The sequence below is a fragment of the Ranitomeya variabilis genome, chromosome 6 (assembly GCF_051348905.1).
Source record: "Ranitomeya variabilis isolate aRanVar5 chromosome 6, aRanVar5.hap1, whole genome shotgun sequence".
Classification (NCBI taxonomy): domain Eukaryota; kingdom Metazoa; phylum Chordata; class Amphibia; order Anura; family Dendrobatidae; genus Ranitomeya; species Ranitomeya variabilis.
The window spans coordinates 377263161-377285193 of record NC_135237.1 but is presented as its reverse complement, the minus strand read 5'-3'; the positions used below and the strand labels follow the sequence as shown (position 1 = coordinate 377285193).

General features: G+C 40.5%; 1 protein-coding gene across 2 annotated transcripts in view; it reads left to right on the top strand.

The window, feature by feature from the left end:
* GALR1 (galanin receptor 1) overlaps positions 1–22033 on the top strand; it is a 581022-nt gene that overhangs the window by 17466 nt on the left and 541523 nt on the right. The gene's annotated exons all lie outside the window — the stretch shown is intronic.

Genomic DNA, 22033 nt, shown 5'->3' with positions numbered 1-22033 from the left:
AACCTTTTTATCAGAATGTTCAGTAACAGATCTACGAGTTTAGGAGAAGTGACAGCCAACATTACTAAACTTCATGTTGTACAATGTTGCAGCATTGATCTCTTCTGCAAGTAGAATTATCTCCCTTTGGCTACTGCCCAGACTTCTGATTTTACTAACATAGTTTTGCATTTTCAGTGGAAATTTAACTTAAGCTATCTACTTAGATGTCCTTTAGATATCACATCAGTTCTGATATATTCATTATCCATTGATGCCTTTTAACATGTATCATGGAGGTTGTATGTTGAGATGAGCTGATCATTCGATGGAGGATCAAGTTGTAGTCTAATTTAAATTTTCACACAAGTACAGACATATTGAGATTCAATTCATGGTTCACAAGAAGAAGAAAAAAAAAACTTGTGGAACACCATTTCCACACTACTGAAGCATAAGAATGTGGGCTAATGTCATTTTGCATTGCTTCCCCGAAATGTGCTGCAGCCATGAGATCATACAGATTATCATACCTTGTACAGTGGTGACCAGTACCGGGGCCATCACAGATCAGTGGTTCCTGTTGTAACACAGTTTCTATGGCAGAGTTGTTTCTCAAGATTTACTGCTTAACTCTTTTTCTTCTAAAGAGTGTATGCTCATATGGTCAGCAAGATCCTCTTGATCTATCTCTTGCAAAGTGTCAGCTGTTATGATCTACTGTATAGTGAAGTCTCTTTTTTTGGTCAGTGGGGTCCTCTCTCTCCTGTAAACTAATATCATGCCTCTGGGTTCAAAATCTTGAGCCTGTGCTTTATCGTCAGCTTCTCTATCCGCTGAGACAGAGCAGTTGCACCTATTTCTCAGTGTTTGGTATCTTTGCTTTAATCTTTTTAGGTTGACAGGTGTTTTAATTTATTCATTTGTCTGAGTAATCACATTTTGGTTGCAGCTATACTGTATATACTTTCCCCATGCTGTTGATATTCTCATTTGGATGTCCAGCAATATTCCCATTGTTTATGCCAGTCAGTGAAATACCAGCTATGGTATCTCTCTGCTGATTATGCTTTTCACCCTGTACCGATCTTCTGTTTCTTGTTTAGGAGGTAAGCGACAAACTCTCTAGCATGTACCTTATCTTTTCATTTTCTATTTTGTGGTTTGTTTTAACTCACTCTGGAATCTTTCTATCTCCACACTCCTTCCTTCCCTTCTGTAGGTAAATTGCAATCTACTCTGCCCTCTGGTTTCAGGCAGCATAGGTCCAAGCTGCCATCGTGTAGTCTGTTGTTAGACCTATACCAGCCCATGGGGGATTTGCTAGGGACTGCGGGGTCAGAATCTCTAGTCTGTACATGAACTAGCTGGGTTAGTTTTAGATTTTTAGCATTTTACCAATTTTTCCATGTAAGTTGTTGCACAATCATAGCAACTATTTGCTTTTCTGGTCTGCCAGAGCTCTCTCTCCCCTTTCCCCCTGGTGTTTAAAATTCTTCACATGTTTGTTCTTTATTAGGAAGGCCTTTATACTGTGTTTTACTGTACTATATACACTATGTCTAATCTTTTTTATTTTTTTTTCTCGTCCTTGATAACTTTTTGAGTTTTTTATGGATCTCCTCTAATCCTCTTAATTCTCTATAAAACATGTTTGTTATCTAAGTTTTTGGCTTAACTAAACTCTAAAGCTAAATTTTAATGGGTTACAGCCCTTTCTAAACTTTAATTGGTGCAGGTCTGAGTTTTGTGGACCACTACTGATCGCTGATGAATTAATATTGATGATTTGCACACCAACCTTGTTAAAGAGTACACTGGAATCAAATGCATGTGCCTTTTAAATTTGGCTCATCTTTCAGCCAGCTTGTGCCACTACAAGAAATGTACTCCAGTTTCTAAGTAAAATTTACATGTCCTAGAACTTGTAGTGTAGCAGTCTAATGGTTTAAAAGCTGTTCAACAATCTTCTCTAGATCTAGCCTTTGTAAAAAAAAAAATTAGATTGTTCCCAGTTTGATTTCTGACATGATCATAAAACATCACCTGTATTATTTTTTTTGGAATGAGTCAAGGTTGCTGCATCTGGAATGATTTTGCACATACACGAATATAAATCAGTCAATCCTTCATTTCCATGGTTTTGAGCCACATCAACGCAATTAACAAAAATGTTTTAGATAGGATATTAGGTTTCAAGCTTCATAATTTATCTTATTTTAAGATGAGAAATTAGTATTTCTATGAACATCTGAAGCAGAATTAATAATCTTGAACTGTCCAAACGTAATTTTAACTGACAGACAACTCATCTCTCACGCGCTCTGAATGTCACACGCTCATCCATGACTCAGACTCTATTAGATATTAATGGAGCCCAATAGGAGCAGTGCTTTGACTAATGCTTTACATCATTTTGATGCTTTGTGTGTTGTTCTGCATCCTCCGAGAAACACCTTTTACACAACATAGGAGATTGTTATTTTCCTGTATCTTAAGTGGATCCGGATGGTTAGAAGCGAGGACAGATTTTTACCATGTCTTGTTTCAATCCTTCTATTGATTTAAAAAGATATATGGATGAATAAATTGGCAGTGAGCATAACGAAGGACACTTAATCCAGAATAGCCAATGACTTTATTAACAAGCAAAGCTCTCATTTATTGGGTGAAGTAATTTTTTAATGGGTCGTTCCCTTTTAGAGAATTGTCTGCCCTGGCTCCAGTTTAAAACATAGCAAGCTACCCTGTACTTGTCTTCCATGGGTCCTCCAGTAAGTCTCTTCCACTGCTCCCGGTGTCTGGCATTAGCTAAGGCACTGACATAAAGTCAACAGTGCATAGCTTAGGGGCTATGGAGGGGCTTTTCCATCTACACAGAGCTGCTGAGCTCGCTGAGTGTTTGCCGCCATATTGATATGACATTAGAACCACAGCCAAAGTGCACATGGAGCGCCCCCACACCGCCGCAGGGCCGAGGGGTACCCGGAGCCGGGCCTCTAGGTCTCAGTCCTGGGGTTGTCACGGTGGCTAGACCTGGTCCGTGGCCCTGTCTGTCAGTGGGGGACGTCCGGTGGGGGAAGTCGTGTTGTAACGGTGCAGTTGTGGGGTGCAGGTCGCGGTAAATAACGAGGACACCAGGTTGCAGTCTCTTTACCTCTTTACTGGAGATCTCTGAGTCCTCAGTCCAGAATACGGTTCACCAGGCTGCGCAAGTCCGGCCGGTCCAATGGCACCTCCAGAGTTCACTTCACAGGTGGAAATCGGTGCCTTCCTTCTTAGCGCTATGTGTTGTAGTCCTTCCCTGCTGTGCTTACGGAAAGTACCCCACAACCGTTGTGTCTGTTTCTTAAGTTCCCTCACAACTCGATTAAATGATGTTCTTCTAATCTTCCGTCCCTTCCTGATGTTACAGTTGGAACGGCACCCGTTTGTCGGATAGGCCTGGAGTTCTTCCGGGACCCTAGAGACGCCCCTCTCCCGCAATTGCCTCCCAAGACTTCATAGGTGATATGTGTTAGACAGCCCGCCTTAAACTGACTGTCCTGCCGCTGTTTAGAGTATTGCTTGAAGCTGAATGTTATAATACTCCCTCGGCGTTCCGGCCACCGGTAATGCGCCTCAGTAGGGTATTGCTCCGGTCTTACAGCACGACCCCTACTGGAATTCTCCTATTGCTTGATCTCGTTTCTCACTCAGCACAATCTATCTCGCTTCTAGTCCTTTCTTGGGTCCCGCCGCTTCCCGGAGCTGGCGCGGACCCATTACGTTCTTTCCAATGCCAAGCCTCTGTCAGGATCCCACCCCTGACAGAGACCCTACTGTCTCTTCCTCCACAACACCCTCTGCCACTAGGTGTTGCTTCGTCCAATCCAGTCAGCTTTCTGATCTAACTTCCTGCCTGACCCCCGGTTTACCCACTATGGTGGGGAGTGGCCTAATGAATAGCACCCTTAGCTCCCCCCGGAGGCCCTGCTGTGAAATGTATTGGTGTCTGTGATACCTGATCAGATGAACTCCTTCAGTGCCATCGGACGCACCGTAGCTCCCCATAGTGGCGGAGCCACAGTACTGCAACGACCAGGACTCTGGGGCGCTGCACACACAATGATCATAGTACTTGTCATTCTGTGCACATGGAAATACAGGTAGTCAGTCTAAGCAGGCTATTAAACTACCAATGATTGACTCATATGTAGCCAGTTGGAGGGTGTGTAACGGGCTTAAATTTACAGTACTAATGCACCTTAAATTTGCACTTTTGAAATCAAATTAAGAGTTGATTTGTTCTAATGTCTTTTTCCAGTCATTTGAGTTCTCAGAAAGTTAGGTGTTTCTTAAAGAGCCTATGGCTCTTGGCTCTGGTAAGAATTGGTAATCTCAAACTTATATACATCTGATGAATAAGAGCTAATGGGAACAAACTAAAAACTCCTATCGCGACTATCTCAACTAAGTGACACTGTTCACATTTGTCTTTAAAATGAATGTTACTATGTTTTCACTAGTCTAGAGCAGTATGATATAGGACAGACATGCTGATGTGTGTTACTGGGCTGCTCGCTGCAGTTTTGATAAGAACATGATTTTATCTGTTGCAGATCTGGCAATGCTCAAATGCTGAGCTCTGTATAACCCCGCCCACATCACTGATTGACAGCTTTCTGCGTACACAGGGTGTAGCCATTAAGTGGTGAAGGCGGGGTAATACAGAGGTTATGAATATGGAGGACTACATAACAGCAGATTTACTAGTCTTCTAGTGATAACCTCCTGCTGATGAAACAATGACTTTATCAAAACTACAGCAAGCAGCTCAATAAATGAATCAGGTCTGTCTGTACCTTATACTAGAAAAAACTGGTGACAGATTCCCTAATTTCCTAGCCCATAGTATGCTACTGCAGTGAAGCAAAGCCTGAATAATTAAATGGACATTATTTCGTTTTCTGAATAACAATCATACTTTTCAGCTTTTCGCCAAACTAACACAAAAAATTCTTCTTATTATAGATCCACATTGTACAACGCTGAAGGAAGGGATCTATTTGATAATATACTTTGTTGCTAGGTTTCACAGTTCAATAATTCTGCCGTGTCCAATCCATAGAAAATTATAGTGAACAAGACATATTGCAGTTTCCAAATTACGGGTTATCCTAAGTCCCTGTTGTTTTTAAATAAATCCTTGAAAGCAGTCAAGGTTTGAGTTGTTGTGTTGTACTAATGCATTGCTTATATAATACATATATACATTTTTGGCAGGTGTGTAAAAAATGCTGCAAATGAAAAATGGTATGAAAAAAATGTTTAATAGCATTTTGTCATTTGATCAGATACACTGTGAATTGCACACAGTTTCTAATGGTACTCAAGCGAGAGGTTGTTCCAAACATCTGGGAGAATTAACCACAGATCTTCTGTGGATAAAGGCTTCACAGGGCCTTCTGTCTCTTTATGTAATCCCAGACCGACTCAATGATATTGACATCAGGGCTCTGTTGTTGGCCACACTTCCATCACTGCTTTTACTTGTTTACGCTGAAGATAGTCCTTAATGACATTGCCTGCATGCATGAGGTCATTGTCCTGCTGCAATTTGGAGCCAATCAGACACAACCTGCATCATGGCTACCTATCTGCCTGTATTTCCCATCGTTAAGGACATCCTTATACTTGACCAAATCCCCCACTTCCTTTGAAATGCAGCCAGAAATCTCCACCATGCTTTACTGTTGCCTGCAGACCGTTTTTGTAACATTCTTCTTTACCCTTTGGCAAACTGCTTTCTTTTACAGACAAATATTTTACATGTTGATGACTCATCAGTCAAAAGCACATGCTGCAATTTTACTGCATCCAGTACCTATGTTTTTATGCATTGTTGAATTTCTTGGTATTGTTGCCATATTGAAGGTATGGGTTTTTGGCTGCTGTTCTGCATGATGGGTATAGCTGCCAGTTCTAAATAATTACTTAATTTAGATTTTTCCTCTATTCACTTGACATTTTGATAATTGATTGAAAAAACACTTCTATTTTTGAAAATACCTTTTTGGTCCGCTATACTGACAGGCCTCTCATGGAGAGACTTTATAGTCTGGTGGGGGGGCAGGGCAGAGAGAAGTGGTTCGTGCATCATGAATCTCATTACAGGTTCCATTTAGTTTGTGACATATGCTTTATAGCTACAGTAGCTCAAGTGGTAAATGTGTATTTTCACCTTTATCCTTTTATGCCCTCAATTTCCTGTAACTTACTCCATAGATAAGAAAAAGTATTACAAAAACATTTATTTTCATTTTTCCACACACAAACACATTAAATCAACAGTGAAATGAAGCCAAATGCAGTCTTTTCCCAGGAGATAAATGTATTCTTATTTTAGATAACCCTCTTAAGCGGCATTTAAGTCAGAAATATAACACGGCCTTATAAAAAACCAAAACGGTAATTTATCGAGATTGCAAACCTTTTTTTTTAACATGCCATTTTTTTATTTTAATAGGCTCAGGTACCCCAGACAGAATATAAAAATAGCCCAAGATAAAATATGCGACATATGGTAAAATGAATTGCTAAGAAGACACATATCAGGTTATTTAATCCCATGCCTAATTTACAAATACTGGGTTTGTTACTGAAAAAGTCATGAGCAGATTTTTAAAATAACCAAGAAGCAAATAGGACTGTGTAATTTGAGTATGTAATTTGTGTGCATGATATACACATGATCTGAAGAATTTTCTAAACTTCACATACGAGACCATAACATTGTTAAAAAGTTTTACTTCCATCATAGACTCTGATAGATTTACACAATTACCCAATTTACAAAGCAAGTACACGCTGAACTACCGCATGCATGCTTCATTGAGGAAATATTGGAAAACCATTATCCATCACCAGTGTGAAGTAGCCATCAAGTCAAATTTCATTTTGAGCTGCTTTTCAGTTGCACCTGTTGCTAACTTTGTACACTGTGTCATGGGAATATACAGCAATTCCTCTGACAGTTCTCAAAGCTGATCTTTTTTTTGTTCAGTATTTTTTTTATACCTCACTGCTTCAAAATTGATAGAATATATCATTAAATGTTTTGTTCAGGATAAAGCTTCATCCATGTCAAGTTTTAATAGCTTTTATACTACTGTATCATTTTAGATGGCTTTAAGTGATGCTCCAGGCAGTTTCCTAATATGCCATTATTAGAATCACTCTCCGGAGCAGTAGGGGCCTATGTGGATTTTTTTTTTAGTCACTTATATCTGCAATCTATTGACAGAAGGCAGCCTGCTATCAATGGCAGTTAGTTGTGAATGACAGAAGGTTCCTAGAGGTCTCTTATTACAAGTATATACAATACTGTGGCTAAATTAAAGAGGTTTTACACTACTACTTTAATATTGATGACCTATCCTTAAAATAGTAGGAAATGTTTGGCATTTGTCAATATAAAGATAAGAGGATGAGTACTTTATCTTGAGCATTCCAAGAATGTGCAAAGTGACATAACAATTGACGTTTTGGTTTACCAGCCAGACCTTCATCAGAAATGTTGGAGATGAAAGATATACTTTTCGCCAAACTGTGGCAAGCGTCAGCCGTCACTGTGGTAATGAGCGCAATTACCACAGTGTAGGTTGTGGAATACCACAGTGTGCCTACAAGGGTATCCTTCCTCTCTTTAGCAATCTCCAACCTTTCTCATGAAGGTCTGGATGGTAGACCAAAACGTCAATTGTTAGTGCAACATGATATATATTGGATTGCACAAAATAAATTATTCATCCTCTTATCTTGTATATTGATGAGTGTCGAGTCTTTCATACTATCGTAAGGATAGGTCATCGGTGTTAAAGGGACTCTGTCACCTGAATTTGGAGGGAACAATTTTCAGTCATATGGACGGGGTTTTCGGGTGTTTGATTCACCCTTTCCTTACCCGCTGGCTGCATGCTGGCTGCAATATTGGATTGAAGTTCATTCTCTGTCCTCCGTAGTACATGCCTGCACAAGGCAATCTTGCCTTACGCAGGCGTGTACTACGGAGGACAGAGAATGAACTTCAATCCAATATTGCAGCCAGAATGCAGCCAGCGGGTAAAGAAAGGGTGAATCAAACACCCGAAAACCCCACCCATATGACTGAAAATTGTTCCCTCCAAATTCAGGTGACAGAGTCCCTTTAAAGTAGTAGTGGGAAACGTCTTTAATGCTTTAAGGACCAGAGGTATTTTTGGGTTTGCATTTTCATTTTTTTCTCCCCTTCTTCCTAGATCCATAACTTTTTTATTTCTTGGTCAAAATGGCCATGTGAGGGTTTGATTTTTGTGGGGCAAGTTTTTCTTTTGTATGACTTCATTAATTTTAACATATTGTGTACGGTGAAATTGCAAAACAAAAGTGAAATTCTACAGTGTTTTTTTTTTTTCTTACCATGTTCACCAAATGCTAATACTGACCTGCCATTATGATTCTCCAGGTCATTACGAATTCATAGACTTCAAACATATATAGGTTATTTTTTATTTAAGTGGCAAAAAAATTCCAAAATTTGTAAAAAAAGAAGAAAAAAAATTAAAAAATGCGCCATTTTCCAATACCCATAGTGTTTCCATTTTTCATGCTCTCGCGTTGGGTGAAGGCTTATTTTTTGCATGCCAAGCTAACATTATTAATGATATGATTTTGGTGCACATGCGATCTTTTGATCGCCCATTATTGCATTTTAATGCAATGCTGCAGTGACCGAAAAACATCATTCTGGCGTTTTGACATTTTTCTCGTTACACCGTTTAGCAATCAGGTTAATTATTTTTTTATATTGATAGGTTGGGCTATTCTGAATGTGGCGATACCAAATATCTGTCTGTTTGATTTTTCTTTGTTGTTTTATTTTGAATGGGGCAAAAGGTTGATGATTTGAACTTTTATATTTTTATTTTTTTTTTATTTGTAAAAAACATTTCTTTTACTTTTGGCATGCTGCAATAGTCCCCATGGGAGACTAGAAGCTTCCTAATCCAATCGGCTCTGCTACATAAAGGCGATGATCAGATCGCCTGTATGTAGCAGAATTGCTAACTTGCTATGAGCGCCAACCACCGAGCAGCGCTCATAGTAATAAGGCGGTGACAACCATAGAGGTCTGCTGGAGACCTCTGGCTGTCATGCCAACCCATCGGTGACCCGCAATCACATGACGAGGTCACCAATGGGCTGGATTTCCAGCATGCTTGCTGGAAGCGCACGTTAAATGCCACTGTCAGAGATTGACAGTGGCATTTAACTAGTTAACAGCCGTGGGTGGATCGCTATTCCACCTGTGGCTGTTAGAGGCACATGTCAGGTGTTCAAAACAGCTTACATGTGCCAGAAAGATGTGGGATTAGCGCCAGAGCCCACATCAAAGTGAGCGAGTATGACACTGGCATACTATTATGCCCAATGTCAGAAAGGAGTTAAGTGTATCTGCACACAGAATCTTTTTCCGGGTGGAATCTGCTTGAAAAATCACGCCAAAAGCGCATCATAAAATAAAAATAATGCACAGCAATGGCAAAACAACACTTTTTTTAACCGCTTCAGCGTTTGGAAACCCTGAAGTGGTTAAAAGAAGTTAGATGTTCATTCTTAACAGTATAGAGAGAAAGCTTTCACAAGAACAATGTAAAGCCACAAACAGAGCAGCCTTTTGAAAACTATTGGCATTTTCCTGAAGTACCTTCACCTGGGGATGCCTGCATCAGCATCCTAATTACGCTGTTTGCACATAGCCTAAAAGACAACAATATTAACATTGTGCATTAATTGATATTTTGCAATCAAGGATGCTCTCTGTTTTGAGCACCACAGGCATTTTTGAAAACTAAATGATCCCAATTCATTAAAATATGCACCCTTCCCATCTATGATGTCCCTACCATTGATACAGATCATGAGATTGCTTTTGGCCTTGAATTAGTGAGGTAGAAGTTACATTTTTTAGCTCATTTTTGAATTTGATACTAGCTGTTGCCATTTCCAATCAGTGCCTTTTAATTGGTAGTTACGACTAGTGTTGCTAGATAAAGTGAATGAAAGCTGAGTATTTCTAATAATAATCTTTATTTATATAGCGGCAACATAGTCCGCAGCGCTTTACAGTTTAACAGTTTCAAACGCAAGTCATAAGTAGCAACGTTAACAATGCAATAATTAAAGCACAATAAGATGACCCTACTCGTGGGAGCTTATAATCTACAATGAGGTGGGAGATACAAAGTACAGGAGCTTATTTACAATGATGTATTTACAATGATGGTCCAGCCATCTTCAGGGTGTGGGGCATAGATGGGGATAGTGAATTGGGCTACACACGCGCCCTTACACATAAAATTACTTTTATTAGGGAATGTGATAAGCCGCTCTGAAAAAATATGTTTTGAGGGAGCCCCTAAAAATATGCAAATTGTGAATGGTCCTAATTTCTTGGGGTAGAGCATTCCAGAGGATTTGTGCAGTGCTTCTTTAGTAGTGGAGTAATGATAGAGTGTTTGAAGGAGGATGGGAAGAAGCCCAAGGAGAGGGAGAGATTAAAGATTGTAGTTAGGTGAGTTGTGATGACTGGAGAGAGCAACTGGAGGAGGTGTGAGGGAATGGGGTCAGTAGTGCATGTAGTCAGATGAGAAGAGGAGGAGCCTGGAGACTTCTTCTGTGATGGGCTCAAATGTGGAGAGTGAGCCAGGGGAAATGCAGCAAGTGGCTGGGAGCAGATTTCCTGACAGATTTTGTCTATTTTCTCTATAAAGTGAGAGGCCAGGTCATCAGCACAAATGTCTGTGATAGGGGCTTGTGCTTTTGGCCTGAGAAGGGAGTAAAAGGTGTCAAAAAGTTTATTGGGATTGTTTCTAGTTCTACGTATGAAAAATACATTGCTCCCCTACAGATACAATATTAAAGTCTAGAATTTTTAGTCTATAACAGAATGCAAAAATTATAATTGTTGTTTAGTGAAATTACATTATCCACAGGAAAGAGAAAAACTAAATGAGTTAGTGTTCATGCCTGACTGCTGCTTCATTCATTCTCTGTGGTGCTGCAGGAAAAAGCAGAGTGCAATGCTTGACAGCTCCACGGGTAATAAATGGAGTGACGATCGAACATGTATAACAATGCTTAATTCTAATGGGGAATAAAGGTCCCTCTTTCTGTTGATTGGTGTGGGTTTCCATGGTCGAACCTTCTCCGATCATTAAGTTACCTATATGGTGCATAGATAATAGCTTGTTTTCACAGGACAACCCTTTTAAGATGAATAAAAAAACAAAGTACAGGGTGGGCCATTTATATGGATACACCTAAATAAAATGGGAATGGTTGGTGATATCAACTTCCTATTTGTGGCACATTAGTATATGAAAGGGGGAAATTTTTTCAAGATCGGTGGTGACTGTGGAGGCCATTTTGAAGTCAGCCACTTTGGATCCAACTTTATTTTTTAAAATGGGAAGAGTGTCAAACATATGGGGAATTTCACAAGAAAAACAATGGTGTGCTTAGTTTTAACATAACCAACTCATGAAAGAATAAAGTTATTTTTTAAAATGGGAAGAGTGTCACGTGACACATCAAACTTATTGGGAATTTCACAAGAAAAACAATGGTGTGCTTGGTTTTAACCTAACTTTATTCTTTCATGAGTTGGTTATGACCACTTATAAAATGTGTTCAAAGTGCTGCCCATTGTGTTGGATTGTCAATGCAATCCTCTGCTCTCACTCTTGACACACTGATAGCAACACCGCAGAAGAAATGCTAGCACAGGGGTGTCAGGTCCGAGCATTCATACATGAACAGTTTTCTGGAAAGTGGATTGGTCATTGTGGGCTAGTTAAATGGCCACCAAGGTCTCCCGATCTGATCCCTTTACACTTTTTTCTTTGGGGTCATCTGAAGGCAATTGTTTATGCTGTGAAGATATGAGATGTGCAGCATCTGAAACAAAGGATACTGGAAGCCTGTGCTAGCATTTCTTCTGTGGTGTTGCTATCAGTGTGTCAAGAGTGGGAGAAGATGGTTGCATTGACAATCCAACACAATGGGCAGCACTTTGAACACATTTTATAAGCGGTCATAAACTTGTAAATAACTCATGAAAGAATGTTATGTTAAAACCAAGCACACCATTGTTTTTCTTGTGAAATTCTCAATAAGCTTGATGTGTCACATGACCTTCTTCCCATTGGAAAAAATAAAGTTGGATACAAAATGGCTGACTTCAAAATGGCCGCCATGGTCACCACCAATCTTGAAAAGTTTTCCCCCTCCCATATACTAATGTGCCACAAACAGGAAGTTGATATCACCAACCATTCACATTATATTTAGGTGTATCCATATAAATGGCCCACCCTGTACATTCTGAAGAACTGTCAGTTCTGATTGGGTGTTATGGTTTCCAATGGCAAGGAAACATCAGAAGCATAGAATAAACGGACAAGCTCTCGGGTGATGGAAACTAGAGCTGACCGCGATGCTAAACCTACACACCACACTAGAAGTAGCCAGGGGGCATTCCTGCGTTGTCTCTAGATGCCGCGCGCCAGCCGGAGAACTAACTACCCCTGGTAGAAGAAAACACAGTCCTGGCTTGCCTCCAGAGAATGTCCCCACAGGAGATAGCAGCCCCCCACATATAATAACGGTGAGAGCAGATGAAAAGACACACGTAGTATGAAAGCAGATTTAGCACAGAGAGGCCCACTAACTAAATAGCAGAAAGATACAACAGAGGACTTCGCGGTCAGCTGCAAAACCCTTCAAAACACCATCCTGAAATTACCTTAACTCATGTGACAACTCATGCCACTGGAGTGGTAATTTCAGCCCAACAAGAGCTTCCAGCTGCAGAGATTCACATAAGTGCAAACTGGACAAAACATACAAAAATAGACTTAAGGACTAAAGTGTCCAACTTAGCTGAGCAGAAAACTGGGAGCAGGAACATGCAACAGAATCACTCTGGATACATTGATGGCCAGCATTAGAATGACTGAGGAGCAAGGTTAAATAGGATACTCCCACATCCTGATAGGAACAGGTGAACTGAGAAGGCAAAGCTTGCAGGACACCAGTACCACAAGAGACCACCGGGGGAGCCCACGAACGGAATCACAACAATTGGGTTCATCATCATTATAATTGCAGTGTACATTCCTAAGTCACCTCTCAGTTGTAAATGACATCAGTTTTTAATCTCTTAATATATTGCAATCATCATATTATATCACACTGTGAACGTACTGTTGCTCATTTTACCTTTCTGCCCAATTAATTCTTCTCTTATCCAGTAAGTCTATGGCATCACATGATTAAAAACTAACTAGCTGGATCTTTTTAAACTCTATGTAGAAATAGGAAGTCTCTTTTGCAGTGATGACTCATGCAGGGAAAAGTCCCTGGGGGGGGGGGGCATGGAATGGCTGGATCAAGAGTTGAAGAGGGGAATGATACATGTAGGGAAAAGAGACTTCCTGTTCCAACATAGAGCAGAGAAAAAAGAAGAATTAACTTGGTAGAAAGGCAAAATAAGCAATTGTAAGTACAAAATGCCATATAACATGATGGTTGCAATACATTAAGAGGGTAAAAACTTTGACGGGAGTGCTTCTTTAAGAGACAATGGACATTGTTTTCTTTTTAGCATTTTAGTCCTTTAATGGAAGAAAAAATAAAGACCATGTGCAAGCCATACATAAAATCAAGATCATACCAGGATCTCTCACCAGTTTAACAAGAATTTTTATAAATACTAAGTCTTTTATACATGCTATAGTACAGTGGGGTTGGTGCAGTACGACAGATAGGAAGGGATCACAGGAAAGCAAAGTGTCTTTAATGTCCAAAAGAAACTTACAAATGGAAAACAACAGTATACTTCCTATCACAAACGGGGAGTCAAAACGGTCCGTATCCGAGACCGGTTGCCATGGGCGACTGCATCACCATGTCATGTTGAGAGGGCACCAAATGTTCGCTTCTCTTGGCTCTGTGTTAACTGCACACCTAAGCCGGATGTTACAGAGCCACCTGGTCTGCAGTTTGCAAGCCAACACTGACACACCCAACCCTTTGCTGCAGGGCTTTTAAATGGAATCTGTGGCCATTGACCACTTGTAAGACCCAGCCTGGAGGGAGAGAACCCCCTACCATCCTGTAGTTCGCTCCAAAAATAAAAGCCCATGCTGGGTTTTCCTAAATCCGCCTTGGGCAAATAGCTTGTCCAAGACCAATCTTACTTTTATTCTACACCACAACCACAGCTATATATTTGACTGCATTGCACTCCAGCGGGTTTAGTAATACTCCGTTTGCATCCTGGGGGACACATACCGACCCTCGAATATGATCCCCTCACTGCCTCACAATGCATATGATAATGGAAATTTTATTGAATGAATAAAAGTTATCATATATTTTATTTAAAGAGGATTATAAGTGAATTACTCCATACAAACCTGGCTAACTGTTAATCTCTTTATTTTAATGTAAAACACACTGATTTACTCGCTGAAGTTGAATTTAGAATTCTTCTGGTTTTCTGTTACAAGTAAACAGTGCATTTTTGGGTTTTGGTGGGGAGTCATACATTTAGAACGAGCATGGACAAGAGTCTAATAATGGAGTAAAGTTTTAAGCTTTTTTCTGTATGAGAATGGAGATCAAAACATAAAATAACTGGAGATTTGTCCAAAAATGGTAATGCGAAAAGGGTAAACAAACTAAAGTGTCAAAAATCTGTGTTTTTCTTTTTACCATACTTGAATCCTGTACATGAAACTTGAATCATTTTACATTTTATTATTCAACCGTCCCTGTTTAAGATCTTATTTTTAAAATTATTGCCTGATTAATGCTCACATATCTACATACTGTATCTTCTGTGTTATGTTTAAGAAAATATTAATTTAGGATTCCTATGCAATTCAGTGTCTTTCTAGTTGCTTTAGGTTATACGTTTTGTTTAAATGGACTAAAGCTCCTACTTACCTCTGTAATGAGAAAAGGATTTCACCATGATTAGATCACACTAACTCCATTCGCATACTTTCACAAGTATCGCCCCATGAATTACGCTTTCATTAGCTACATTTAATTATAACTGTAGATTTGTTGTTCTGAATATTTACTTTCTGGAGACACTTTTCTGTAAAATAACCTCTTTCTTATCAACGCCTTTTGTTGAAATCCCTTAACACTTCTAATAAATAGTCTCTTGCTACAAATAAAATATTGGTACTTCTTCATACATATATAAAAATGAGTTAATGTATGTAACATTTATAGGATAAATCCATATTTAATAAGAATTTTACCTGTGGATACATTCTGCATAAAAAAGTAGGGCAATTTAAACAGAACCTGTCACTAGATTCATAGTGTCTGAATGACGGACTGCATAAATCAGAGATTGGCTGCCTGATTCGTGCTAGTTATTTTTTACCCTGAAGATGTGACTAGTCTACCACAGCCCCAGGCTGTCTTCTCCTTGCTCGATCCAGGTATGTGCCTATGTACAAAAACATATCTTAATAAATCATTTGGTATACAAAGGCTGCCATTTTGCGTGCCTATTTAAACAGTGCAATGTACTGCCTAGGACAATGATCTTTTGTACACACACAAGTGCTTTGCTTGTTAAACAGGTGATCAATCTATTTAGATTGCATGATTATTATGGAAATTGTGCAGTGTGGGCATGTCACAAAGCTGACAGAGAGCCACTCAAGGATAGTCTGCATTACAAGTGTATTGTGCCTTTTCTCTGTGTATTACTTGCATTGTGTCTTCTCCAATTTCCAAAAATCTGACATTTAGTTCACATCTAATCATAATCCACTCTGCAGATTTCAATTTGTAATGTTCAAGAGCAAACTGTATTTTTGACTATATTTTTTAATCTAATGTGAGGTGCTACCCGAGTGGGTTGGGGAAACCCGCTTGGCTTCAGGATTAAAGCACTCGGGCACAGTTTCTCCACATAAACAGTCTATCCGGTTTATAAAACTTCATAAACCGTGTCACAAACAGTTCATTATTTACATCAATGGAACACATTAGCCACCGACAGTCTGTTCCAATGGCAGAAACTTCTCTGCCCGTAACCCCCTTTATCTGTAGTTACCTTACAGGAGCTCTGGCTCCACACAATGACTCCTGTCAGTCCTGGTTCCCAGGGGAAAGCTGCCTCACTGGGGTCACCGTCCTTGTGACCAGGCACCTTAGATAGTCCAGACCCGCAGTAGGAACTGTAGCTTCCCCAACACAGTAGCCGTCACAGGCTCTGCAGATATGGCCTCTCCATGTACTATTCAGGAAGTCCAGTCCCAGGCACTTCCAACACACAGGCCTTCAGTCCATGGTCTCACCATGTGCTGCCAGGAATCCAGTCTATTCCAGGCAGTGGCATAGCTAGGGGTTCAGCTCAGGGGGGCGAACCATCTGAGTGGGCCCCTAACCCTTGGTTACAACTATGGTGGCACACTTTAATCATGGGTATAGGGGAGCCTCAGCAAATGATCCTGCTGTAATTGAAAATAAATCAGTAAACAAAGACTAACACTTTTGCCATATGGTGACCGTATAGTGGTAGATACCAGTGCTGCAGAACCTGTAAGAGATTACAGCACAGTTACAGATAGTGACTTACAGCTGATGTTCATTCTGATCGAATCGTTCATTTTTTTCTGTCTATTCCATTTGTCCCAGACCGACATGACGACTTCTCCAGTCAGGACTCGGCTACAGAGAATACAACAAAAACACATTTGAATGCTCACATTTCCAGCCCCATCACATCTATCACCAACCTGCACAAACTCCTCATCCTGCTGATACCCCAATACTGAGCCGCTGCTGTCATATGTGTCCCTATTACTGCACACACTATGTGGCACAATAGTAGTATGACAATTTCCAGATTCATATTGTGACCCTTATTAGTCACTGAATTAGCTCGTACAGCTCCATTAATTGGCTTTATGAAAAAACGGAGAACAATAGGAGTTTTGTATAAAAGTGAAAAAAGACTTTATTTACACCAATACAAATAATTTAAAAACACAAACAAAGTAATGGATGTGCTATGACAAAATACACCAGATATTAATAGCACTCAGTACAACAGCAAGTTCATCATTATACCAACACAGTAATGAAGTAATTTTGGTGAGGTCAACAACCTCCTTTTAATATCCCAGAAGACAAATCCCTCATTCTTATAAGTCAAGGTCCTTTTAGTACAATCAATCACTTGTGGAGACCTAAGGGAATGTCTATGTAAGGGTCCACCTGTTCTATAAGGCATTTAACCAATTAAATATGCCCGGCATGGTGGACATGAAAAGGGGAGCCAAAGGAGAACATTTCTCACCTTGCACCAGAGTGCCCACTGAGTGCAGTAGAGGGAGGCTTGCAGGGCTCGTTTGAGAGCTAGGCAGGTCAAACTAGCCACACACACCACCCACCTGTGGGTGTGGTTACAACTATGTAATGTGACCAGAGTGTGGGTCACATGGTTGAGTGTGAGTTCCTGTATAGCCTGTGTGTTGGAATGTCCTGGAGTGGACTGGATTCCTCGAAGCACCTGCTGAGGCTATAGACTAAATGGTTAGTGTGTTGGAATGTCCTGGAATCAGTAGCATAGATACCAGGGGGGCAGAGGGTGCGGTCATGCCGGACCCAGTGCTCAGGGGGGCCCATCCAGAGCTAAGCTACCCTTAGCTATGTCAGCCTGCTGTGCACGCCAATATTGTTAAGCTGTGGAGTAGAGCAGGGAGACAATCTCCCTGCACTGCTGTGGTCTGTTCTGTAGTGGAGCATGTGCCCGGGGACACTGGGTGCCAGCACTGTACCTTCTGCCTCTGGCATACTGCAGACAAGCACACATTGCAGGCTGTGTGGTGTCAGCTGAAGAGACTTCAGGACGCTGCTTCTTCCTTACCTGAGCCCTGCATATAGGAGCAGGACAGGAGACAGGACTGCTCTGTAAGTAGGATCTCAGGCTGTAGGTGACTGCACTGTGCAGTGAGGAGGATGCAGGACACTGTTCCCCTCCTGACAAGTCCCTGAGGATTCGTATCCATTTTGCTTTCTCAATCTCTCTGTCTCTTCAGTCTCTCTGTCTCTCTCTCTCTCTGTCTGTCTCTCTGTCTTTCTCATCTTGCAGGATGTAACAAGTTTTTTGTTTGTTTTTTTACATGTTGTTTTTTCTTTAACCCCTTAGAGACAGAGCCAATTTGGTACTTAATGATTGAGCCAATTTTTTTACAATTCTGACCACTGTCACTTTGAGGTTATAACTCTGGAACGCTTTAACAGATCCCGCTGATTCTGCTGAGATGTTTTTTTCGTTACATATTGTACTTCATGGTAGTGGTAACATTTCTTCGATATTACTTGCGATTATTTATGAAAAAAACTGAAATATGGCACAAATTTTTACAATTTTGCAATTTTCAAACTTTGAATTTTTATATCCTTTAGGCTGCCGTCACACTAGCAGTATTTGGTAAGTATTTTACATCAGTATTTGCAAGCCAAAACCAGGAGTGGAACAATTAGAGGAAAAGTATAATAGGAACATATGCACCACTTCTGCATTTATCACCCACTCCTGGTTTTGGCTTACAAATACTGATGTAAAATACTGACCAAATACTGCTAGTGTGACGGCGGCCTAAATCAGAGAAATGTGTCACACAAAATAGTTAATAAATAACATTTCCCACATGTCTACTTTACATCAGCACAATTTTGGAAACAACATTTTTTTTGTTAGGAAGTTATAAGGGTTAAAATTTAACCAGCGATTTCTCATTTTTACAACAAAATTTACAAAACCATTTTTTTAGGGACCATCTCACATTTAAAGTCACTTTGAGGGGTGTACATGACAGAAAATACCCAAACTTGACACCATTCTAAAAACTACACCCCTCAAGGTGCTCAAAACCATATTGAAGAAGTTTATTAATCCTTTTTGTGCTTCACAGGAACTGAAACAATGTGGAAGGAAAAAATGAACATTTAACTTTTTTTTTGCAAACATTTTACTTCAGAACCAATTTTTTTTTATTTTCACAAGTGTGAAAAGAGAAAATAAACCACAAAATTTGTTGTGCAATTTCTCCTGAATATGCAGATACCCCATATGTGGGGGTAAACCACTGTTTGGGTGCACGGCAGGGCTTGGAAGAGAAGGAGCACTGTTTGACTTTTTCTATGCAGAATTGGCTGAAATTGAGATCAGATGCCATGTCGTGTTTGGAGAGCCACTGAAGTGCTTAAACAGTGGAAACCCCCCACAAGTGACACCATTTTGGAAACTAGACCCCTTAAAGAACTTATCTAGATGTGTGGTGAGCACTGTGAACCCGAAAATGCTTCACAGAAGTTTATAACGTAGAACCGTAAAAATAAAGAAATCATATTTTTTTACACAAAAATAATTGTTTCGCCCACAAATTCTTATTTTCACCAGGGTAACAGGAAAAATTGCACAACAACTTTCGTGGTCTAATTTCTCCTGAGTGCGTCGATACCCCATATGTGGGAGTAAAGTTCTGTTTCGGCGCACGGCAGAGCTTGGAAGAGAAAGAGATTCATTTGACTTTTTCAATGCAGAATTGTCTGAAATTGAGATCGGACGCCATGTTGCATTTGGAGAGCCCCTGATGTGTCTAAACAGTGGAAACCCCCCAAAAGTGACCCCATTTAGGAAACTAGACCCATTAAGGAACTTATCTAGATGTGTGGTGAGCACTTTGAACCCCCAAGTGCTTCACAGAAATTTACAACGTAGAGCCATGAAAATAAAAAATCCTTTTTTTTCCTCAAAAATTATTTTTTAGCCCACAATTTTTTTTTCTCAAGGGTAACAGGAGAAATTGGACACCAAAATGTATTGTCCAGTTTGTCCTGAGTATGCTGATACCCCTTATGTGGGAGGGACCACTGTTTGGGCACACATCGGGGCTCGGAAAGGAAGTAGTAATGTTTTAAAATGCAGACTTTGATGGAATGGTCTGCGGGCGTCATGTTGCATTTGCAGAGCTCCTGATGTACCTAAACAGTAGAAACCCCCCACAATTGACCCCATTTTGGAAACTAGACCCCCTAAAGAGCTTATCTAGATGTGTGGTGAGCACTATGAACCCCCAACTGCTTCACAGAAGTTTATAATGTAGAGCCATGAAAATAAAAAATCATATTTTTTCCACAAAACTGATCTTTTCACACCAAAATATTTACTTTCACAAGGGTAACAGGAGAAATTGGACCCCAAAATTTATTGTACAATTTATCCTGAGTACGCTGATACCCCATATGTGTGGGGGGCACTGTTTAGGTGAATGGCAGAGCTCAGAGAGGAAGGAACGCCATTTTGGAATGCAGACTTTGATAGAATGGTCTACAGGCGTTATGTTGCGCTTGCAGTAGAAACCCCCCACAAGTGACCCTGTTTTGGAAACTAGACCCCCAAAGGAACTTATCTAGATGTGTGGTGAGCACTTTGAACCCCTAATTGCTTCACAGAAGTTTATAATGCAGAGTCCTGAAAATAAAAAAAATATTTTTTTTCCACAAAAATGATTTTTTTAGCCCCAAATTTTTTATTTTCCCAAGGGTAACAGGAGAAATTGGACCCCAAAAGTTGTTGTACAATTTGTTCTGAGTACGCTGATACCTCATGTGTTGGGGGACCACTGTTTGGGCGCACATCAGGGCTCGGAAGGGAAGTAGTGAAGTTTTAAAATGCAGACTTTGATGGAATGGTCTGCGGGTGTCATGTTGCATTTTCAGAGCCCCTGATTTACCTAAACAGTAGAAACCCCCACAAGGGACCCCATTTTGGAAACTAGACCCCCAAGGAACTTATCTAGATATGTGGTGAGCATTTTGAATGCCCAAGTGCTTCACAGAAGTTTCATGCAGAACCGTGAAAATAAAAAAATATTTTTTTTCCACATAAATTATTTTTTAGCCCCCAATTTTATTCATTTTTGCAAGGGTAATAGGAGAAACTGGACCCCAAAAGTTGTTGTACAATTAGTCCTGAGTACGCTGATTTCCCATATGTGGGGGTAAACCACTGTTTGGGTGCACGGCAGAGCTCAGAAGGGAGGGCACACCATTTGACTTTTTGAGTGCACTACGCATGTGCCTGCCATTTTCTTACCGGAGGAAGAAGCTGGCGGTCAGGAGGAGACGCAGGAGGACCCAGGGACACCAGTAAGTATGACAGGGTCCCCGATCCCCCTATTTCTCTGTCCTCTGATGTGCGATCACATCAGAGGACAGAGAATGACAGACACATCGCATTTTTTTTTGCGGTCGCTAGTAAACGGTTAATTACTGGCGATCGCAAAATGGGGGTCGGTAAAAACCGACCCTGATCAAGTTCTTTGGGTTCTCGGCTACCCCTGGCAGCCGAGACACCAAAGATCTGCAGGGTGCCGGCTGGTGGGTGCACTGCGCATGCGCCCGCCATTTTTTTTTCTGGGAAGAAGATGGAGGCGCCCATGAGGAACCACGAGGAGCACTGGGGGACACAGGTAAGTATCGGGGCGATCGGGGACCGCATTTCTCTGTCCTCTGATGTGTAATCACATCAGAGGACAGAGAAATTAAATGACAAATCGCATTTTGTTTTGTGGCCGCCGGTAAACGGTTAATTACCGGTGATCGCAACCCACAGCACTGTTAATTAACGGCGCTGTGGTTTAAGTACCCTTAACTACTGCCATTAAAAGTCGTATCGGCGGTCGTTAAGGGGTTAAAGAAATCCTGTTTATTCTATGATGCTCGGTGTTTGAGTCATTTGTCTTATATTTTTGATAAAGAAATAGCTAATATATACAGGTTTTCTATCTGAAACAGAATATAATAGTTAAAGTTGTACTTATGTTCTGAAACACATAGTGGACATAGTGTTATCTTTGATGCCTCGTGCATATGGATTTCCTTGGGGTTCCATTATATTCTTATTCTATGTGCCACCACATGGTGT